Source organism: Pelobates fuscus, chromosome 10 (genome assembly GCF_036172605.1).
Source record: "Pelobates fuscus isolate aPelFus1 chromosome 10, aPelFus1.pri, whole genome shotgun sequence".
NCBI lineage: Eukaryota > Metazoa > Chordata > Amphibia > Anura > Pelobatidae > Pelobates > Pelobates fuscus.
In genome coordinates, this window is record NC_086326.1 from 27,350,929 (window position 1) to 27,367,987 (window position 17,059).

Consider the following 17,059-nt stretch of genomic DNA (forward strand, 5'->3'; position numbering starts at 1 on the left):
AAACACTCCCTACAGCTGTCTTGCCCCCTAATGCAGCTATCCACATACAGCTGCTATTCACATGCACACGCACTACACTGCAATCTACCCTATCTTCACAAACACACACATAACCACACATAACACATAACCACACAATAGCCTCCCTTTCACACATGCAACTCTACAAACAGCCTCCAACCCAAATGCACATCTCTACAAGCAGTGGCCCCAGAAACATGCAAGACCACAAGCAGTCACCCCCCACCATACAGGTACCGTCCCAACTAACATGCAACACCACGAGCAACCACCACACACACACTTACCATCCTCTCACAGCCCTGTCCCGCTTATCATCCAGTCACCCACTTAGTCACATTCACAATCCAATAATAACCCCAGCAAGTTGCATTCACCTATACAGTCACATATACCAAATTTGCATATATATATATATATATATATATATATATATGCAAATTCACATATACCAAATTTACATATATATATATATATATGCAAATTTGGTATATGTGACTGTGTGTATATATATATTGGTATATGTGACTGTATATATATATATATATATAGGGTGCATTAACCCCTTAAGGACCAAACTTCTGGAATAAAAGGGAATCATGACATGTCACACATGTCGTGTGTCCTTAAGGGGTTAAGGAATGGTAAATCCAGCCCTGACTGCAACTCAAATATCATGACTCACTTTAGTGAAAAACTCTGTATGTGTCTAGGAAAACTCGATGAATCTGGCAACTCTCGTGTTCGGATTCCTGCTGAACAAGGAAAATGGTTTATTATCCGAGGGGAAGTATCATTTATTTTAACCCCTTAAGGACACATGACATGTGTGACATGTCATGATTCCCTTTTATTCCAGAAGTTTGGTCCTTAAGGGGTTAAACTCTGAAGGTCAACTGGTACAAAATATATATCCCAAAATAATACCTGCTGCCCTGGGAGGAGACAATCTGTTCACTGGGCTGTGATGCTTTAACTACTGCTCCACGCACTCCTACACAACATTTTTTTTTTTTTTAAAAGATACGATTAGAATGTTATTCCTTAACAACACTGATTAGTAGATATAACCCTATCTTAGCTTGAAACTTGACGTTAAGAGTTCTGTGAATAACTCTGCCAGCTCCCATCCTGAATCGGTCACATTATTTATAAAATACTATAGTATCTGGGGCTAAATTAGTCAAGTTGTAGAATATTTTCTAATCAACCAATTGTGTTACCCATAAAAAGACAATTTTTTCTTAAAATACGTGTGGGATTCCATTGTGAAAAGAAAAAAGTACACCTCCTGAAGAAAATTAAATTTTTTAGAAAGATACTGTTAGGTTGCTCTATACTTTGACTCCAAAACACTGATCATTTTACAAATTAAAACTGAAGAAATACCCTTTTACTTTCGACCCCTTTAAATGAGGCATCAATAATATACTGAGCTCCTTGCCAGGTCTAGCCATACGGCACTACATAAACCTTAGCTTTGAAGCTGTTGTATGGAATGTGGTTTACGGAGTCAAAGTGGATTTTCTGTTCTTTCTAAATCTGTATTAGTTGCAACCCAGAAAACCCAGAGACCGATTTACCTCCCCAGTTATTGTGTGAACATCAGAGCTTATAAAACTTCACAAGTACAAATGTACTCATACTCTTGCTCCTGTACACTAGAATAATTCAGAATCGAGATTCCTCCTCCACTTATGTAAATGGACCATACAGTGGAGGTTAAACAGACATTTAAAGGTTTACGGTAGCAGACCCTGGGTAACGCGGCTGGTTACCTCCGCTGTTAACAGATGAACCGACCCATTTCCCTCCCAGTAACTGGACGACACACAGTTCCGGGGGGTCCAACAACACGAGTATCGTTTAATTGGGTAATAGTAACAACCCCTGGATGTTGGGCTAAGGTAACATCCCCAGGACGTACTTGAAAACCAGAGTAATTTGAATGTACCTTTACTGGATAAATACTTTCTTATTATTATAATTATTATTATATGCTAAGACTACCGGGGCTATTTACTAGAGGGAGAATTGTCACTTGCTTCCTCATGGCAAGCTACTGCTAGAGGCTAGAGAGGTGTACAGATACAGTGCCCTAATTGCAGGACTGATTTGACCCCTTGATCAGGTCCCTATTTGAAGATCAGGACAACTGTCAGGTTAATTTACTAAAATTAGAATTTAAAGTGATTTTCAAATTGAAGGTCAAAATAGCCAATTTGTAAACATTCTCTGTCAGCTGTGCTTTCTGTTAAGCTACACTGGCCTTAAATTTAAGATTCACTTCGCGTTGTCACTTTAGTGACAATTTTTATACACTTGGTTCTTTCTTCAGCCCAAGTTTGTCTTGATTCTTTTTTGTTTGTTCTTGTTTCTCTTTTTGTTTTGTTTTTTTGTAGTAAATATTTTGAAGTTTTCATTTAACATATAATAAATGTTTTTGATATTCAGTATTTTATTTTCATCAAAATGAAAAATATGGCATGCCCACTAATGTTTTGAGTCATGTATACCTGGCAGTATGCCTTTAGTTTTTTTACATGTATACGCTATGTATATTAATGTACTCTTCATATTACCAATATTTGGGTTTTTTTTATTTTATTTTTTTGTACCCTAGTGTATATTGCGGCTGTGATTTTTCTATAATACCAATTAAATATTTTATCTCCCAGTTATTTAATTCTTCCTCTATTTTTTATGTGCTCCATTGAAACCATTTTATTAACCCAGAATAAATCTTGTTTCTTGTACAAGATATATTTTCAGTTCAGCTACAATGACCTCGAAAAATGTGAAATTCCCTTTGAATTCCTGACAATTGTCACTTCAGTGAATTATCGATATACTGCGTTGAAAAGTAGATTTATAAACTCGGTTTTGGCACAAATTGCAACTTGTCAGAATTTCGGCCAATCTGCTGTTGAATATGTAAACCACCATCCAGAATCTGGTTATAATAATAGTTTTTCTATTTACAATTAAAGAGGCAGATATTGTGGTATTTTTAAGGAAGTCTTATTCTTCCCTGTAGGTAGTTGGAAGCTATATATATATATATATATATATATATATATTGATGTTGCTGAATCTTCATTATTCTTCTGTGTGGCCTACTCAAGAGGGTAATTTTCTGGAGAGTGGGGTTCACTAGTAGCTTGTGACATTGAGTAGTTGACATAGACTGGCTTTCCTGAGGTCTTTTTAGGTGGACGATTGACTGGGTGATGGGATTTGAGTGTAGCATCTGGCAATGAGCCATCACCATATTTTCAGGATACTCTGGTTTCTTTATTTCTATTCAATGTCATCTTCTCAGAAGATTAACTGGCTGGATAGTTAGTTTGGAGGGTAGCTACAGTTACCGTATGCTGAACATAATCCTGTTTCTCAATTCCTATTCCATGTGGTCTGTTTGTTTGGATAACTGGCTGCATAGATTAGGTGCAGTTTGGCACCATATCTCAATATTCTGGTTTGTGGCCTCTTCCAAGGTCCTGCTCAGGATGGAAACTTGCTGGATTGAATAGTTGGAGAGTTACTTGTGGCAGTGAGTAGTTACAATATATTGGAATTCTTGGGTCTTCATCCATGTTATTGGTGGTCTGCCCAGGAGGTTAACTGGCAACATAGTGTAACTGGCAGCCAATCTGTGACACTGAATAATTACCAAATGTCAAAAATTCCAGTTTCTTCATCACTTTCTATGGTGGTCTGCTCAGGAGGGTAACTAACTGCATAGGAGGGGAAGGGGGGGTTGGGGAGTAGCTTGAGGCAACCCCGGGGAGTAGCTTGAGGCAATGACATTGTACATCCTGAAATTCTGGTTTCTCCATCCCCCTTATGAGATCTTCTCAGAAGAGTAACTGGACGAATACTGGGGTTTTTGTAGATGGGCTTGGAACTATTATCATACCACTTGGGGTGTCTGGTCTTTAATGTCAGTTTTGCCAAGAATGACATCAATAGAGAAAGCTTGTAATACCAAGGTGCAGACCCTGTGTGGAACCAGCTACAAGATAATGCCCAAACCTGTAGATAAGGTGATAACTTGTCAGGTTTTGTAGTCCTTTGGAACTTACAGGTAATCAAAGGAGAAACAGAGGAGACAGACAATTAATGACTATCAGGACTCATTAACATCATCATTTCAAGTCCCCACATCAGACAAAGCTTTTGAAACTCTGTTTGTAGGATTACTGAGGCCCCCTAGGGATTCTGTGAGGTTTGTATCTCTACCAGTGGTGTTACCCTCAATAAAATACCATAGGCAGACAAGACGGGATTGTTTACTGTTTGACTCACCTTGTCTTAGTGTGAGACCTTGATGATGTTAATGAATGCACTGATAAGAGCAGCCTGTCCCCATTTATATGTTTAATCCCATTTTTTTAAGCCTTTTGATATACGAAGGATGACCATGTCATTGTGTTATGCAGCTTCTTAATGTCATCCCCCCCTTGGCCATCAGCCTTAAATTATTCCCTCTTCCTTTTTTTTATTAATTACCTTTGTTTTAGGTAAGCTGACAACCAACTCTCCAAAAGCTAGACAGTAAGCTCCTCCGAATTTATTTATTTATTTGTATACCTTTAAATAGAAAGTAGTCAGAGTTAATTTTATTTTTGTGCTCAGATGATACCCCTGATATGTTCTTGAACATCTGAAGTATGTAGAATCCATATAACATAATCAAGAAATTGTCCTAAAAGTAATGGATTCATAGATTTAATTATTGATTCTTACACTGCAGGCAATAAATAAAAGAAATCTGTCTCCTCTGTGATAATGAACACTGATAATAAAAAGGTCAATTTTTGATTTGATTCATCTCTTGCAGTAAATGGAATCTACATGCCACAGGGCAGAGCCATTCATGTACTTCAATGCAGCATGATAAAAAAAAAAATAAACTGTGTCCCAGAAAACATGCAGGACTATCCACTAAACCCTGAATTTTAGCAAATTAAAGTTGTATGTAAAATTTTAGTAAAAATAGCTGGTTCAGGAAAAATTCACCAACTCAGCTCTGGTCACAGCTTGGCTATTACGCCAAAGGCACAAAGGATGTATGGTGTTGAAAGGAAAACTATAGGCACCCAGACCACTTCAGCTCATTGAAGTGGTCTGGGTGCTGTGCCCCAGGTTCCTTAACTTTGCAAAGGTAGTTATTGCAGTTTTTTAATAAACTGCAATAATTACATTTGAGGGATAACTCCAACTCTAGTGGTTGACTACCAGACAGCCACAAGAGGGACTTCCGGGTCGTTAGGTGACTTTTGGAAGTCGAACTGACTGTGGACTTCCAGCGTCATTTATAGTGAGAGCAAGTCCAGAGTCAGTTAGACTTCCAAAATGGCCGCGTACTAATACGAACTCGCCCATTGACGTGCATGCACATTAAGTCTCTCGCGGTTTTAAACCCCTTTCTGCACCATGGGGTGGGGTGGGGGGGGGGGGGAGAAACGGAGGGGGGCAAGTTTGTTTTACTGTCACTATTATTTCCCTTTAAGTGAAACAATTGTCAAATTAACTTTTACATCTGCATTAATTCATATGCAAATGTACCATTTTCCTATGTATATAACCATGACAATATCTTCATTCACTTTCTGTAACGAGCCCAAAAAAATCTGTCTTTTTGTCACTTTTTGTTCCTCTTTTTTGAACTTTGTGCAAATATTTTTTTCCTGATAATTTTACCATTTTACTAGGGGGGAAAAGACATATTCATCCACGTTTTGAAGGAATTTTTTTGTTTTATTCCTTAAACAAAACGGAAGATCGCTCCTTATCTTTTTCATTGGCCATACATTTTTGTTGGAAAAATGCAGCTGGGAATTTAATTTTCTTTTTTTTTTATTTGAAAAAGGGCTAGGGTTATTCAATAAACTATGAATTTTCACAAATTAGATTCAGGTAACAAAAAAAAATTGCTGATCTGGAACACTCCAACTTAACTATTTTTTTACCTCACTTGTAGTGTTTGAATTTAAGTTGTAAATATTTTGAAGATTAGTGTAAAATGCTTTAAAGTGTGAATTATTTGGAATCCAAAGTGAATTTCACCTTTCACTTCAAAATAGCCAAAAATCTCCAATTGAGTTATTTTTTTAGTTGAATGTTTTTAGCCCTAAATTTTCATTTTTAATTCCCAGCAATTTACACTTTACTGAATTATCCTTTAGATTTGTAGTGAATTAAATCCAAATTGGAAAATTAAAAAGACACTCCACTACCTAAACTAAAAAAAACAAACAAAAAAAACACTGTTTAGAAGATATACCCCAAATGAAAACATGCATGCATTTAATTGAACATTTTTCATTTGGGTTAAATCTAAAGACAGCTTGCAAGAGCTGCAGATCTCTAGTCAAAAACCAAAAGCCCTCTCCTTCTAGCCTAGCTGAAACTTTGTGGCTGTCCAATCACAGACTTCCCAATGCAACTCAATGAGAAGTCTTTGCAAGGCAGGTGCTCTGTGCAATTGAATATCTCTTTAAGGGTCACAGTAACCCTTTTAAGATTTTTGTTTTACCTGAGAATGTCCTATTGGGCATTTCTATCCAGGCCCCCTCCCCACCGGTGTCATGGCAACCCTTACACAGTCCAATCACAGGCTTCTCATAGAGTAGCCAAGCTGTGACTGTAGCAGAGTTAAAGAATTGTTCCAGCAGTTTTTCGAACTGCTATAAAACTCCAAATCCTATCAAACTGAACTGATATCCAACTGGGAACGTTTAGGCTCAAATGGCAGATTTGAAAAGAGTTTCCAATCCAGCTGTTTTTGGGTGGGGGGTCTTAATTTTCTGGTTTAAATTTGCTTCAATTCAGAGTTTAGTTAATAAGTAGTAGTTTCTGATATAAAGTGTTCATACACTTGGATGTGATGAATTTTAGATTCAGAGTCAAACAGAGTTGTTTACAAACGTGTGAGTTCTACTTATTAGGGATTTCAAATTTATATCCAAAATGAAAACATAATATAATAATGATTGAATAAAATTGAATAATTGAAAAATAATAATAATTGGCGTGCAGATTTTGTCTTAGAATGTAAAATTCTCCTCTAAATCCTGCCATTCACTAATCTTCGAAGTACATTAAAATCTGAGACACTACACGATCCCTCTGGTAAGTATTTCTTGTGGGGGGTGTCTCTGAATTCCAGTTTAATTTGTGGTTTTTATCAATTGTGTTTTTCTTTAGGGTTATGTGTAACCTTTCACACTGAATATCAGGTAATCATTTTCTTCAGACTCCAACTGTAGAGCTAGCATATTTATCTGGACACATTTTTATAATGGGAGGGTGATTAACTAGAGTTGTCACCCATCTCAATTTTTCTGAAACAATACTACTTGTTTTACTTTAATCAAATGCCTTGAACGGGGAAGTAGGGAAATGGCATTACATGGATGAGGGCTATGGCATGTAAAGGGGGACTGGAGTACGGGCATAAAATGAGGAGCCTGAATGCGAAGGAATGTTGGGAAGAGGGCGTAAGAGAATGGGGGATTATAAAGTATGTGGAGATTGCATGGAATGAGAAATGAGAGGAGCGTTGGGAAATCGGGAAAAGAAGAGCCAGTGGAGAATCGTGAAGAATTGACAAGAAAAAGGGGAACTTTATCAGGAAATCCAGAAAGTATGAAATCAGAAAAAGATAGTAAAAAAATTATGGCTTTCCAGGAAGAGAAAAAACATGAAGTTGGTGTTATGGAATAAAAGAGTAGAAATTAATGAGGGGGCTGCTACTTATTGAACTACTAAGATTTTTGCCAATTTAGTATTGCCAATTCCCCCAATAGTTTGAATGGTGGCAATATTCTTAATATACATTAAAGATAATAAAATGGGAAACGCTGCTCTGAACGTGCCTATTTATAATCCTTTTAGCAGGACGTTGTGGCTGCCTTTTTAAGCCTCTGTACCCCCTTTCCACACTACACACTGTTCTTTGGCAGCCCTGGCCCTCCATTCACCCTCGAGACATTAAACTAAGCATTACACGTGACTTTCCATGACATCAATGAGCCCAGATCCTGACGCATTTTCTTTGCGTGCTCAGTAGTGAATGGGTTAACAATGTTGACATCAACAAAGAAACTACAAAGACTTGTCCGTTTCACTACTGGATATGTTCCCATTGATCCACTTAAATAGTTTACAACTGAGGAAATCATTGAATTGTAGAAAATGTGCTTTTACCTAGTGCTCACACCCGTTCGTTCAATGGCCTGCTCGTTTCAATTGTCTGCTCCATGTAAAGTGCATTGTTTACACTGCTGTCCTGTATGTTTTGTGTTACTGTAGTCCTAATACTATACAGCCAGTCTGCATTCACACTTTCATCCCATTTCAATCCCTGGTGTCATATAATCCCTCGGGTTTCCGTGACGATATGACACAGCAACTGGCTTGGACATACTCTCTGCAATATATAAATATATATGCAGCCTATTGGTAACTACTGTTTATAAAGTTCTTTCTTTGACATACATTTAGAGGGTTAATCCAAGCACCTAGGTCACTTCAGTGATTTGAAGTGGAGCTGGTGCCTGGAGTCTGCATGTGCAGAGTTTCGTTTTGAAGCGTTTGTTTTTTTACCACAGACAGTGTTGTAGGTGCCAAATACAACAAGATACAGTGCACATGAGTTCCCCCTGTGCTGTCACTCATCACATCGGAGGTCTGTCAAGAAATGTGAATTCTGTGCATATTCCTATGCAGAGACTTAAGTTCACTGGCTTATAGAGGTCACCTGACACTCTCAGTCAATTAAGGGCTGGATAGATCAACTTCTGCAACTCTACACAAGGCAAATGTTGCTTAGGGCCACTAGAGGACTCTCAGTTCCCTGCGGGGACCAAGCTAAGAGGGACAACCGTGTAATTCCTGACATTGTAACCACAATTCCCAGTTTAGTGATTAAACTGAAACAAAGAATATCCATTAAAAAAAAAACTGTACAAAATGTACAATGTTATATATATATATATATATATATATATATATATATATATATATATATTACCCAAATTCAAAATTGGGTGTCGTGCATCACCTGCACATCGCAATTCAGACCTTGGGAGCAAATAAACATCTTAAGGCAAACTTCAACAAACAACAAATTACGCACACACACACATCTGTTTACATTTCACAAAAAGTAAAACAGTCATAGAACAAGAGGACATAGTCTTATTAAAAATAATATCAGGAAGTATTACTTTACTAAGAAAGGGTAGTGGATGCATGGAATAGCCTTCCAGCTGAAGTGGTGGAGGTTAACACAGTGAGGGTGTTTAAGCATTCGTGGGATAGGCATGAGGCCATCCTAACTATAAGATAAGGCCAGAGACTAATGAAAGTATTAGGAAAATTGGGCAGACTAGATGGGCCAAATGGTTCTTTTCTGCAGTCACATTCTATGTTTCTAAGATTATTCACTAAATAGTGAATTTTGGTGAATGAAAAAAATGCAAAATTTAGTAGAAAATAGCGAATTTGGAAAATTATCCAACTCACCTATAGTCGCAGCTTAGATATTTAGGCTAAATTTTGCAATTAGATGTTCAGTTTCCTACAATTCGTTCTTAACTGAAAAAAAAACCCATTGACCTCTTCAATAACTAAATGAACAAATTGCTACTACAGCCCATCCCGTGGTAAGATGTCAGACTATTTTGCATGATTTGAGAAGATACCTAGATCCATGTTAGATCAAAGCAGGACCCTAATCCTGCGTTTGCGCATATTATGCTACAGAGCAGTGGTTTCCAAGCCAGTCCTCAAGGCACGCCTACCAGTCCAGGATTTTGGGATAACCCAGTTGTGTGTTTTTTTTTTTGTTGTCTAAAAACGCATTAGACACACCTGCGGTAATCCCTAAATCCTGGACTGGTAGGTGTGCCCTGAGGACCGGTTTGGAAACCACTACTATAGAAAAACCTGGCTTCTACTTCTAGGGAAGACGTGATGCAGCAGATGTGACGTGGGTTATCAAATTGTACTAAAACAGCCATCTCACCGTGGGACAGCACCTGGTGATGATTGGAATGTTCCGTTAATAAATACAGTTCTGATTAATAAGAACGGGCAAAGTTGAACAGTCATAGGGTATTCAGGACACCTTATGATTTATTCACTAATGTAGCAAATATAAAGTCAGTTTGCAAAATGTAGGCTAAAATAGCCAAGTTTTGACTATAGCTGAGAATTTTTGCTCTATATTTGCCATTCTGTTTTTACTTCTTAACACTTTGGAGTTTAGTGAATAAATCTCACACAACATAAGTGTCCAATTCCTTCACGATATATATTTACAAGCAATCCATTTTGTCAGAATAATTCTAAAAGACCCTGTATAAAGTCTGAATATATACAAACTCGCAGACAGAAGTGATGGCTGAGTTTGGCATTTATATATGAATTGCCACTCTATGATGCCTAGCTAGCTGACTGAGCATCAAGAGAAATCAATGGGATATATATACATGTCAGAGATAGCCATTAATCTTTTACGACTCAGCTTTAAATCCTAAACTACCCATGTGGCCAACAATGCTGCTTTATGAGAAAGTCTGTGAAATTATTCAGTTTGGGTTTAAATAATTTGGGTCATGCAGTTTTGCTTTTTTTTTTGTTTATTTTTTTTTTTTTTTGTGTGGGGTTTTTATTTCTTTATTTCTTTATTGTTTTGTTGGCTTGTGTATTTATTTGTGTTTGTTTTATTTTGCTGCAGACCTTTTAATCCATTTAATATCCCAGACCTGTCTATTTCACCCATTGCAACACATGTCCTCCATTTGTATCTGTTGGAGATTTTGAAACAGGTTAAAAGATCAAAGGACTTTAATGGCAAACTCTCACCTTATCCTGTTTGACCTTTCATTGTCTTAGAGGACAATAAAGAATATCTCTTAACTGGGCCGGTAGCACCTAATTATCTGTCCGGGGGGGGGGGGGGGGGGGGCAGGAGGGGTATTCGCTTAAATATGACTGATAAGGAAATTGATTACTGTTTGTAGTCTAGCCATTGCCCCTCCTTGTAATGTTCACAAGTTTGTACAGTAAGTCTCTTTCAAAAAAAATCTCCAAATGGTCTTAATTGATCACGTCTTGTTTCAAATCCATATATTATAACAGTACCTTCCATTTACCACATTTAATGATACAGCCTCTTGGGAAATTGGTCTATTGCCCCTCTGCTTGTGTTTGTAAATTCTGAAACATACCTCCTTAGCTAATAGTTAAATAGTTACTCATATACAATAAAGATAACAAAGGCAGGTTTCCAGGAAAAATGAGCAGTTCTTGGCAATGTTCTAACAGTGTAGCAATTTCCTGTTGGTTTCCATGGTAAATGCAAGTATGCAACACGTTTAGAACTCATGATAAATCCTCCAGTTTTGCTCCAATGCAGTCGGTAGCTGTGATACAATGGAATAATATATATATATTACAGATTATATATATATGCAGCTAATATCTTTCATCATAATGTACCATTCAAGTATTGGTTAAATCTTTTGATCTCTCAATGGCATGGAGAATTGAGAAATACTCGGAACTCATCACCTTAAATAATACTATTTAATATTATCCTTCCCAATGTGTTTGAATAAATACATGTTCATGTGTCACATTCTCCTACACACATTGGTGAGAATTAGCATGCATTAACTCACTGGACTCACATTGCAGGTTAAATGCAGGCGGTATTGAAATCATGAATATGTATTTGTTATAACGGAATATAAGTGGGATTACAATTGGTGCTTATATTCGCAAAATGTAACACTAGTATTGTAGAGGTTCACTATGTAACACACCACAGTCTGGCTCATTACAAACCGTACACGTAATCTAAAGCAATGCCACAATGGATACTTACCTGGCAAAACAGAATTTGTTGCTTAACCCCTTAAGGACCAAACTTCTGGAATAAAAGGGAATCATGACATCACAATGGAGTGCACCCAGTACACGTCTTTTAATGCGAATTATTGAGCGATATTTTACACCATTGCATGTCACCACTAGGGGGCCAAGTGGTGAGTGCAACATAAAATAAACTAATGAAGATTGTATCTCAGAGGGGAGGGGATGAACTTACAACCTGGAACTCTTCATATATTTTATCAATATAGAGTTCAAACCAACGTTTCTACCCTAACCAACTGGGTTTTCCTCAGGCAGTTTTACATGAAAAAGATGTTTGACTCAACTGTTGTTGTTTGTTTGTTTGTTGTTTATTTTTTTAGATTTTTTTTTTGTTTGTTTTTGATGTATCCCAGCCCTCTCGTCTTTCTAGCTATATTACTTCAAATAGGACACACCTCACAGCTTTAAGATCTTTCACTAAGGAACTCCCTGCCATCAATGGCTCCAACACTGTTTGTTTCACAGTTGCTAAATGTTGCATCAAATAGTCTTGATAAGAAGATGACACATTAAAGAAACACCCAGCCTGTCTCCATAGCCCTGATCCCATCCTTGCCCCAAGACTATTCTTTTTCACTAATAACACCCATCTCCTGAGCCCTGACTGTCTCCTCCCCATGCTGAGTACATTAAAGCAGGCAGTCAAACAACTTCTGTAAGGATTTATTTGTTGTTTGTGATGTTAATTGGTCATCAAAGGAAAGATAATGCAGGCAATAAGATCTAATATTGTACATGTGTGAGATCTTACTAGATTAGGAGGTATCACTTTAGTTTGTGGATTTATGACTTGACTGGCTCCATTCTGTCTATCAGTGATTCTGGGTTTTTTCCTTTTGCAATCTGATGTGAATATCACCCATTAGTGACAAGGACAGAGGAGCAGGCAGCTTCACAAAGGACAGCTTATATAGTATAAATAAAAAGATGAAAGCTAGGGCCTTGTCTGCAAATAAGAAATCAGTGCATTGATCATGGGTAATGTTGAAAATGAACAAATGCTGCTAAAGACAGCTTAATTTAACTAAGGAATAGGATATGGGGTCTACCCATTTGTACTAACTTTATTAGGAGAGGGGAGGCAATTGTATACTAATCTTTACTGACGTGATGAATTTGTTTATATTTATATGACCTGCTTTATATTTTAACAATCTATTCTTGTTTTTAAATTCTATAATTCCTAAAAAAAAAAAATTCTTCTTGAAACTTTATCTTTATGTATTGGTCAGTATTCATCATGTCTGTTGATGGCTTGCTGTTCTATATCTCCATTATCCACTGTGTTATTATAAAGCTCTGTAGAAATAATAATACAGTGAATTCACTTTGAATTCCCTACAGTTTAGTAAATAGCACACTGTATTTCTTTCATATTATGCGGTAATGTACCAACATATATTCTCTGTATAGAATCTTGTCTCTCCTGTAATCATGTCTCTATGTGACCTACAGTTCATTCTCTCCAAGTTCCCCTTTTGATGTGCTCTGGCTCTGGAGGGTTGCATGGGAGGGTAAGATAAAGTTGATCTCATAGTTTAAGATGTGTCCAGAACTCCTAAATTGCATTATTTTCCTATGAAACAGTCTTCACCAATATATAAATTCTCAAAAGTAAAATTAATAGATTTTCAGAATAAGAATAGATATGTTCAAAGTGAAAGTAAAAATTTCATTAGTAAAATCTATCTGAAGGTCATTCATATTAGAGTCGTATTGGGTTTCAAACTAATGCACTTAACTGTGTTTATAAATGTAATGTCATGTGTGTGTGTTTAATTGATGCAAACAATAATGTTACAGCTGCATTAATCAGACACCAAGAGCCATATTTTTATGATATTTAGTCATAAAATCGGTATCCATAATGTTTCATATAAACCACCACAAAAGTATGTTGGTGTGTTATCAATGCAATGCGAACGCCCAGGGCTGAGTGTCATGCAAGGATCTTTTTTCATGCAAGGATCTTTGTGTGTCTTTTACTCCCTTCAGCTCCTTTTTGTATCTCTTTTTACCCTTCCCAAGCCCCACTGCATGACTTCTTCCTCCTCCCAGTCCCTCTGCGTGACTGTTCCCCCCCAGCTCCTCTGTGTGACTCTTTCTCCCCTACCCCCAGTTCCTCTGCATGACTCTTTCCCCCCCCTCGCCCCTCTGTGTGACTCTTTCCCCCCCTACCTCTCCCAGTTCCTCTGCGTGTCTCATTCTCCCCTTCTCCAGGTCCTTTGCATGTCTCCTCTCCCCCTAAATCCCTCTGCATGTCTCTTTCTTCCTCCGCCAGTTTCTCCGCATCTTTCTTTCTCCACTTGCCCAGCCACTTGTCCATGTCTCTCCCCTGCCCATTTGTGATCTCTTATCACCCTCTCCCCTCCTGGCATGTCTGCTTACCTCCATTTGTAGCATGGACCACAGTTGAGAATCTTCTGTATCCTCTACTCAGTATCACAGGAAGGAGTAACATGCAATAGGGAGGACACCCAGACACTCTGCCCCCTGGGCTGGTACACCATAAGTTGGCCATCTGTACAGCTTTAAGGTTGTGTTGTCCCTGTTAACACCTCAAGAACCCAATGTTACACTTTGCTGCTATCACTTTCATTATGAAATGTCCGGTTTAATCTGGGTTTGGCAATTCCATGCAGCCTGACTGCCATGTCATTAAATAATTATTTTACTTTTGTGATAGGATCCATAAAAAAAATATATAGTTATGATAGCCAAAAACTATCAATGGTTAATACTTAAAAATAACCTCAAACAAAGCTATATATCCCAGGTGTTTTGTATTGTCTGTGAACTTGAGTGGATAACGTTCTGATTGTTCTATAAGATCATATTAAATAGATCATATTAAACCACAACACCAAAGATGTCTCACAAACCCTGAGATAACATTAGGTTTCCTGATACATGCATCACCATTATCTTTGATCTGATTGAGTTCATGTTTGGGTCAGGATAAGAGTTACTGTAAGTGGTAGGGATGGGTCTAGTGTTAGTAAACGGGTAAGGAGTAAGGTAAGGGTGCATATAGCATGGGACAGGAGTACTCGACGTAGATTCACAGATTGCACATTGCTCTAGTTTGGTAAAGTATCATGGTAATTGTAGTCCCACAACATCTGGGCACCTACCACCCCAGAGGTTTTTGTTTTTTTTATCTCTGCATTTGTTTATAACTATTATCATTGATCAGGTTATGCGTATGGAGTCGGAAAAGCACTTTGAAAAATATATTGCCCTAAGTCTAGTCTAACTATTTCAGTAGTTAGTGTAGGGAATTTAGAGAAATGCTCTTCAGACCAGATGCAGTATACAAAATAAATGTAATAATTACTTCCCTTTTGTTAGGTATAGGTATAGCAAAAGGATTCCTCTCAATCCTCAATACAACTTTAGAAAATACAGGATATACCTAAGCCTATAAAACAAAAGAAAATGCGCTCATAGGGGATTAACGTCAAAACATAAATTGCCCCTTAATAATAAGTCTCACTCACAAAATTGAAGTGGTTTTCAGGCACATCAAATACGTGGATCTTCACGACTTTCTCACAGTTAGAATGATGAGTGTATCGTGAAAAAGATAAAAAATGGCATAGTATAGCACTGTATTAAAGTATAAAATTAGCTTTTAATGTTTGCACTTACAATGTAAAAGGTATAAAAAGGCCCATCAGTACAAATCTGTTTGTCCCATCGCTGTAGAGTATGGTAACCCTCAAAGAAATATCCAGCAGGAAAAAAACAGGTACACAATAAAATAAAATAAATAAAATACAGTGACAAATAAACAGCTCACTCTACGCGTTTCGTCTGTCCTCCAGACTTCCTCAGGAGTGATGAGATGCTTCAAAATGAAGCATCTCATCTGGAGATGAGTCTGGAGGACAGTCTGGAGGACAGACGAAACGCGTAGAGTGAGCTGTTTATTTGTCACTGTATTTTATTTATTTTATTTTATTGTGTACCTGTTTTTTTTCCTGCTGGATATTTCTTTGAGGGTTACCATACTCTACAGCGATGGGACAAACAGATTTGTACTGATGGGCCTTTTTATACCTTTTACATTGTAAGTGCAAACATTAAAAGCTAATTTTATACTTTAATACAGTGCTATACTATGCCATTTTTTTATCTTTTTCATGATACACTCATCATTCTAACTGTGAGAAAGTCGTGAAGATCCACGTATTTGATGTGCCTGAAAACCACTTCAATTTTGTGAGTGAGACTTATTATTAAGGGGCAATTTATGTTTTGACGTTAATCCCCTATGAACGCATTTTCTTTTGTTTTAAAGGCTTAGGTATATCCTGTATTTTCTACAGATTCAACAAAATCTGAAAGACAAATGGGAGCCCCCCAAAAAATGCAAAGGAAAACATAGGTAGAAGGTCACCCCCACTCACATTCAGTGCTAAAGATAATCAAGATATTAAGAGTATAATAGAAGCCTTAAGTGGTCATTTCAATTATAATCAAACTTTTCTGTCTCTACCTACACAAAGAGTCTACTCTGCATACCTGGGTTGGGTCGCTGCGGAGTCCCACTGTGAGCAGTATGGTGTAATGCAAGGACTTTGCTTAGCTTAAACAGACAGGTAGAAGGACTAAGGCACAACAACAAATTCTAGCAAAACAAAAAACCCACACACACAGTCCTACTACTTAACACAGTACTATGTAATAAAGTGCTCAAGATGTGTCCAATACTTTTTTCCAGAATACTCAAATTAATCGAACAGTTACCCAATACGTATGTAAATTGTCTTAATTCCCATGGGGGGAAAAGCATGAGATTCCAGAGTTGGCATTTTACCAATAAAAGGTTATATGTACTAATAAGATTTTCATTAATATAGAGCAGAAATTAGTTAAATAATGCAGCACCAGTCCTTGGCACAGCTGATGTTGAACCTTCTGTTCCCATGATGCTTTAACAGTATGGCAAAGTATTATGGGAAATGGAGATCCACAACAACTTGAGAAGCTATTGATGGGTTTTAATTTTTAAGAGATGCACATTGAAAATGTATATATATGCAAGAATGGATTTAACCAACCAAGCATTTTAATTTGTTTT